General features: G+C 47.2%; 1 protein-coding gene across 1 annotated transcript in view; it reads right to left on the bottom strand.

The window, feature by feature from the left end:
* dsd (attractin-like protein dsd) overlaps positions 1–6680 on the bottom strand; it is a gene marked incomplete in the record, with an annotated part of 43375 nt that overhangs the window by 15338 nt on the left and 21357 nt on the right.

Raw genomic sequence — 6680 nt, 5'->3', positions numbered from 1 at the left:
GATCTACGCAATTTTCCTGGATTAAAAATATCGTAAGTCCCTTTCCAGGATTTCAAACTACATATCTTATACCAAATTTCATCTCAATCGGTTCACCGGTTTCAGAATGAAGAGATACAGTGTTTAAGGGAGAAAATTATGAAATGGAGAAAGTTAAGTCAGTGAAAGTCAACGTGCACGGTACCTGGGTTAGACGGCTGCTACGATGAGTAGGCTCCCGCGGGATAGGGTCACTTTAGGATCACAGGGCACACTTTTACGGCGCACACAACCACACGCGAGCACGTATCGTTTGTCTGTCTGGTCAGTGCATTACTAGCGTATTGAAGAGGGCTGCGGGGGTGAAGGAGGGGCAGAGCACTTCAGATGGTTAATTTTGAACATACCCCCGCCCTAAACATTACTATGTTTATGGACCTAAGTTACGAGTCAATGGGAAGGCAAACAACCCTATTTACGGGTCTGATCAGGACACCACTAGCAGTTTTGACCTCTACAACACGGACAACTCCGTCGTTGCCAGGGAATACAGTGCTAATACGGCCGCGTCGCCATTCTAAAGGGGGAGCATTATCTTCCTTAAGAAGGACTAGGTCACCAACGGAGGGTGGATCTGTGTAGGATGTCCATTTTGGTCTCATTTGCAGCGTCGATAGATACTGTTGATGCCACCTTAACCAGAAGTGTTGGGTAATCTGCTGTACAAGTTGAAATCTCGTTATACGATTGATTTTGACATCGTTAAATGGATACTCAGGAACCGCGGTTAAAGGTTGTCCTATTATAAAATGACCAGGAGTGAGTACTTCAAGGTCATTAGGATCACTTGATAAAGAACACAAGGGCCGTGAATTAAGAACTGCTTCAATCTTCGTAAAAACTGTGGTCAGCTCCTCATAGGTCAGTGGGGTGTCACCAATAACACGCTTTAAGTGCGTCTTGGCTGACTTAACAGCTGCCTCGAATAATCCGCCCCAATGCGGTGTTGTAGGTGGATTAAAGATCCAAGTGATGCCACGTTTTGACATCTCATATCCTAACGAGTCTTTATGCTGGTAAAGGAAGGTGTGAATATCTCGTAGGTAATTATCCGCACCTACATAATTTCTGCCACAGTCCGATCGGATAAGAGATGGGAGACCACGTCGCGATGAAAACCGAGTAAGTGCGGCGATAAAAGCCTCGGTAGTGAGGTCCGAAACCACCTCAAGGTGAACTGCTTTGGATGCGAGGCACACGAAAACGCATAAATAGGTTTTAACGAGCCTTTTGTTTCGAGTTGCTTGGATTTTCGTGTAGAATGGCCCAGCAAAATCCGTACCTACACCCTGAAATGGTCGTGCAGCAGTCACACGATCCTTGGGTAAGTCACCCATAAACGGTTGCCTTGTAGCGGCCTTCAATCGGTAACAAGCTAGGCACTTAAAGAGGACATTACCTATGAGCCTGCGAACGGATAGAATCCAAAACTCACGAGACAGTATGGCATGTAAGGCACCAGGTGGGGCGTGCGAGTTTTCCTCGTGGTAGTGAGTTATTAATATCTTCACGAAATGCCCAGATTTAGGGAGGAGGAGCGGATGACGTGCATCAAAGGGAATGTCAGAATGTCGTATTCGACCACCGACTCTCACGAGTCCCTCGGTGTCCAGGTAAGGACTCAGGTTTCGAATTGCGGAGCGAATTTGGACACCGCGTTTAAGAAGTTCAATTTCTTCACGGAATGATTCAGCCTGAACCTGTTTTATAAGAAAATGAAGAGCAGTTTTACGTTCAGCGGCAGATAGGACTGGAGATGAATCACGTGAATTAGGATGGCGAGTATTATGTAAAAATCTCAAAATGAATCCTGTAACACCAATTAACATCTGAAATGAGCTAAACCGGTCTAAAAGAAAGTTAGCACAAGCCGGGAGGGTGGGACTAGTGAGAAGGAGACAACGCAACCCAGGAAGCAAGTTAGGTGGTGAGGGCAGGTCTGACGGCCAAGTACAGGGAGGTTGTGTTAGCCAATGGGGAGACCACCAGAGTTGATGATCTATAAGGGCATGAGGCAATAAACCACGAGAAGCGCAGTCAGCAGGGTTGATTTCACCGGGAACATGTCTCCACAGGGATTGAATGGTTGCATTCTTAATTTGGGAGATTCTATTTGCTTCAAAGGTCTGAAGGTCATGAGGTAAAGTTTTCAGCCAAGCTAAGACAATCTGGCTGTCCGTCCAGGTATGGATGGCGTCCAACACTATTGTTTTCTGCAGACAGGAGGCAACGTGTTGAACTAATTTGGAAAGGAGTACTGCTCCTTGCAATTCCAGTTTTGGAATTGTCAAACGAGTCCGGACTGGGGCAACCTTAGTTTTGGACATTAATAAATGGACGGAGCAATTGTCCTGCTGGTCTACAGCGCGAAGATATACGACTGCAGAAAATCCAGCCTCTGAAGCGTCGCAAAACCCATGTAAAGTAAACGTGGAGGGGTTTTCAGGTAAAATGCATCTTGGGACTAGAACCTTATTTATGTTTACCAAGTCATCTGTAAAAAGCAACCACTCGGCAGCCAAATCAGGGGTGAGGGGTTCGTCCCAATTTAAGCCTGATAACCAGAGACGCTGGATAAACACCTTGGCCTTAAAGACCACAGGCGAGATCCATCCACTGGGGTCAAAGGTACGTGCTACCAAGGAGAGTACCTTTCTTTTGGTGGGACACCTATCCTTGTCAAGTCGAGATGTGTAGGTAAAGGCATCGACTACAGGATTAAACTGGACACCAAGCACGGCTACCGTTTGAGGATTCTCACTATCCTGTATGGTATGAAGAGGCTGCAAATGGGTTTGAGGTAACGTTTTCAGCAGCTCGGGTCTGTTAGAGAGCCACTTTCGTAACTCGTAACCACCTGCTAGCATCAAGGACTCAAGTTCTGCTTTAAGGAGGTGGGCTTCCTCAAGGGTAGATGCTCCAGTTAGGCAATCGTCTACGTAAATATCAGATTCAACGACTGCGGCTGCTCTTGGGAATCTAGATCGTTCTTGATTTGCCAGTTCAAGGAGAACACGATTTGCGATGAAGGGGCTAGACCGCAAACCATATGTAGTCGTGTTAAGTTCGTAGGTCAGAAGAGGATCAGACGGGGACTCACGCCACAATATCAGTTGGTATCGCCTGTCGTCAGGATGAACCCAGGACATACGAAACATCATGCGGATATCTGTGACAAATACAATTGAATGTCTACGAAAGTTAAGCAGAATTTGGGTGATATCGCGCTGCAGTTTAGGCCCGGTATGAAGACATTGATTGAGAGAGACACCATTAGAAGTGGCGCAGCTGCCGTCAAACACTACTCTCAGTTTTTCCGTGTTTCCGGATTTAAAAACACCGTGATGGGGAATGAAGTAATGCTCCACCGTTTGAGGGTCTATAATCGACAAAGACATATGTTTAAGGTTCTGATACTCGCGCATGAATTCTATGTATTTGGATCTCAGGAAGGAATCGCCTTGCAACCGCTTCTCTAAATTAAGAAAACGTCGATGTGCTATACTGAAGGATTCGCCTAGGGAGGGACGCTCGCTAAGGAAAGGCAGTCTAGTTATAAAGGTCCCATCGGGATTTCTTCTGGTAGATGATTTAAAAAGGTTCTCGCACTCTGTATCTTGAGGATTTACTGGAGGCAACTCAGGGGCTTCTTCTAGCTTCCAGAAGCGTTCGACGATCTGTGATAGAGAAACCCCAGTGATGGGATGATCAGGGGAATGGAGATTAGCAATAGGCCCTGAAAGAATATAACCAAAAACAGTCGAGATCGCAGTCAGTCCATTAGGAATCAGCTGAATCGTCTTCGAAAGCAACAGCGAACCCAAGACGTCTGCGCCTAAAAGGACATCAACTAAGTTGGGCTGATAAAAGGAGGTATCAGCCAAAGGAAGGGATTTAGTACAAGACAGGACTGACCTAGGCAACTCTAAGTCGGGATGGGTTCCAGCAATGTCATCAATAACCATCGCAGCTGTTGTGATGACTGGATGAGAGGAATGAACAGGTTTGAAGGTGAGGTGGACACAACCACGCACGGGCACAGACGGAATATTCCCGATACCTCTAACATGTAAGGGGCTGGACGGAGTGGAGAGATGCAAATTTAATCGGGTAACTGCTAAATTTGTTGTAAGGAGGCAACCTTGGGCACCAGTATCACAAAGTGCTCGAGCTTCGAAGTAATATCCGCTAGAGCTCCGAACATGGATAATGGCCGTAGGAAGTAGAACGAGATCAGAGTTTATGATAGTAGGGGCGCGAGGGGTCAGGGATGATGGAGAGGAGCTGGCTAGTCATTGCTGGCTCTCATTATGAGAGTCACGATGAGCTACTTGCCGCGGGGTGTAAGGCGATGCTGCACGCCTATCTCTACTTATTGTAGGGGTGGGGGAGCGCTCCATGCGACGGAAGGGTGGGGGGGAGTAACGGGTAGGAGAGCGAGCGGTGGCGCGGTGCCAAGTTCGCGATGGTGACGCTCGCGGCGAAGCACGGGGGGATGCAGGTGGGGTTGCTCGAGGGGGGGATCGGGATGTGGTGTAGTAGTGACGACCCCCGCCCATGCGGGGATGTGGGGAGCCCGGTCGGGCTGGCTCAGGCTGTTGGCGAAATGACACTGAACGAGGCACCGGAGGAGAGGGGGACTCTGCGCGGCGAGGATCATTGAAGCACAGAAGAGAGTGATGCGTGGGGCGTCGACAAGTACCGCAACGATAATCTCGGGAGCATGATGCGATTGGATGCTGATCCAAACATCTGTAGCATAGACCATGTGTTTTCACAAACATCGTGCGGTCACGCGGGGACATGTCCAAAAACTCGCGGCATTCACGGATATAATGAGAGAAGCTAGCACACAAAGCACACCTGGGCACGCGGGGTGCCGTTTCAGTGACAAAAACCCGGCGAGACGGGCCTACTGCCGGGTGCGTCCTTGTGAAGGCAGGTCGCGGTGCGTCAACTACGAACGTATTACCTACATTATCGAAATGGCGGCATTCTTCTTCCAAGAAATCTATCAACTTGTCAAATGTGGGGAGCGCCGTTTGGCCACTACCTTCTCGCCGCTCAAATCTTGACCTAAGGTCAGTCGGGAGTTTTCCGAAACATATGTGAAACAATATATAGGACCACTGCTTAACGGGCAATTCGAGGCGCTCTAAGCACCGGTAGGCAGTTAGGAGCGGATTTAAGAAGGATGCACGCAGCCCGACGAGTTTCGAACTAACGTCTGGTAGTGAAGTTATTTGTGATATGTAGGTATCCGCTAAAGCGCGTTTATTATGATATCGTCTTTTTAGAAGATCTCGAGCAACGGAATAATTGCCGGCTTCCACACGCAAGTGTTGAATAAGACGTTTGGGTTCATCGAACAGTGCACTCATAAGATAGTGCATCTTTTGTGTAGGAAGGAGGTCGAGTCGAGAATCGACTACACTATCAAATTGGTCAATGAAGCTAATCCAGCTATCCGGTCTCCCATTGAATGTAGGTATCGGAAGGTCAGGAAGTTTTTGTAGACGGGGACGGTCGGCGTCGAAACCCACTAGGGTAGCCCGCTCCGCCATTGTGGGGCGGGAGGGTGTACTTGACGCATTAGTAGGCGGAGGCGGCAGCAATTCATTTCTCTTAATTTTTATATCGGTGACTTTATCACGCAATGAAGTAACAAGACTTTGTACATAATTGTATTCCTCGACATCGATAGCCTGGTCAAGTCCGCCAAGAAGCTGAGCGCTGGCCGCACGGAACTCCTTGTATTGTTCATCGAGGTCGTCTAGGTAGACTACTAACCGTGCCTGGGGCGCGGTGTTAAGTTCTCGGTGCACGTTTAATAGCCAGTCGCTAGTGAGTCTTAAAGTCCCGATGGAGTTCCGATAATCCGCGGTTTCCGTATATAACGTTGATCTCATAGTATCATTGTTTCCGCGATCACCCATCATATTAATGAACTTGACAACAGATTACTTCGTAAACAACTCTGGTTAAATATTTTATTATATCAATACAGTTGCACCTTCGATACTTGCAAATAAGACTCAAGATGCCAAATTAATTGGCAATAATAAATCGATACTGCAAAAAAAGGTTCGGCTCAGGTAAGCGTAAGAACAATAGGCGCTGCCCAGGCGAACGGTGAATCTCGCATAAATAGAATATTTACGTTTTAAAACTTTAGGTAAATAGTACCGAACTATTTAGGAGGAGGGCCAAAATATGCACACGGGAATGTAACGTTATTTAAAGTTTGTAACTAAATACTAAAGAGGGGATCGAACCACGCTCTGCTACCAAATGTTTAAGGGAGAAAATTATGAAATGGAGAAAGTTAAGTCAGTGAAAGTCAACGTGCACGGTACCTGGGTTAGACGGCTGCTACGATGAGTAGGCTCCCGCGGGATAGGGTCACTTTAGGATCACAGGGCACACTTTTACGGCGCACACAACCACACGCGAGCACGTATCGTTTGTCTGTCTTGGTCAGTGCATTACTAGCGTATTGAAGAGGGCTGCGGGGGTGAAGGAGGGGCAGAGCACTTCAGATGGTTAATTTTGAACACACTTAAAGATGGTTCATTAGGTTTTTTATGATTTTTTTAGTCAGGATAGACTCAGTAAAGCTATTTTTAACATATTTAATAACT

Source organism: Choristoneura fumiferana, chromosome 25 (assembly GCF_025370935.1).
Source record: "Choristoneura fumiferana chromosome 25, NRCan_CFum_1, whole genome shotgun sequence".
In the NCBI taxonomy this organism is placed as follows: domain Eukaryota; kingdom Metazoa; phylum Arthropoda; class Insecta; order Lepidoptera; family Tortricidae; genus Choristoneura; species Choristoneura fumiferana.
Note: the sequence above shows the minus strand (reverse complement) of the source record. Positions and strands in the feature narration are given on the sequence as shown.